Source organism: Physeter macrocephalus, chromosome 3, assembly GCF_002837175.3.
Source record: "Physeter macrocephalus isolate SW-GA chromosome 3, ASM283717v5, whole genome shotgun sequence".
NCBI lineage: Eukaryota > Metazoa > Chordata > Mammalia > Artiodactyla > Physeteridae > Physeter > Physeter macrocephalus.
In genome coordinates this window covers 8,285,928-8,286,970 of record NC_041216.1, presented here as the reverse complement: position 1 = coordinate 8,286,970, position 1,043 = coordinate 8,285,928, and positions in this window count along the sequence as shown.

The following is a 1,043-nucleotide window of genomic DNA, read 5'->3' as shown; positions in this document are numbered from 1 at the left end:
GCAATACTCATATCAGATAAAATAGACTTTAAAATAAAGAATGTTACAAGAGACAAGGATGGACACTATATAATGATCAAGGGATCAATCCAAGAAGAAGATAGAACAATTATAAATATATATGCACCCAACATAGGAGCACCTCAGTACATAAGGCAACTGCTAACAGCTATAAAACAGGAAATTGACAGTAACACAATAAGAGTGGGGGACTTTAACACCTCACTTACACCAATGGACAGATCATCCAAACAGAAAATTAATAGGGAAATTCAAGCTTTAAATGACACAATAGACCAGATAGATTTAATGGTTATTTATAAGACATTCCATCCAAAAACAGCAGATTACACTTTCTTCTCAAGTGCACATGGAACATTCTCCAGGATAGATCACATCTTGGGTCACAAAACAAGCCTCAGTAAACTTTAGAAAATTGAAATCATATCAAGCATCTTTTCTGACCACAACGCTATGAGATTAGAAATCAATTACAGGAAAAAAAATGTAAAAAACACAAACACATGGAGGCTAAACAATACGTTACTAAATAACCAAGAGATCACTGAAGAAATCAAAGGGGAAATCAAAAATACCTAGAGACAAATTATAATGAAAACATGGCAATCCAAAACCTATGGGATGCAGCAAAAGCAGTTCTAAGAGGGAAGTTTATAGCAATACAAGCCTACCCCAAGAAATAAGAAAAATCTTAAATAAACAATCTAATCTTACACCTAAAGGAACTAGAGAAAGAAGAACATAAAATTAGAAATGAAAAAGGAGAAGTTACAACAGACACTGCAGAAGTATCCTAAGAGACTACTACAATCTACGCTAATAAAATGGACAACCTGGAAGAAATGGACAAATTCTTAGAAAGGTATAACCTTCCAAGACTCAAACAGGAAGAAATAGAAAATATGAACAGACCAATCACAAATAATGAAATTGAAACTGTGATTAAAAATCTTCCAGCAGGGCTTCCCTGGTGGCGCAGTGGTTGAGAGTCCACCTGCCAATGCAGGGGACGTGGGTTCGTG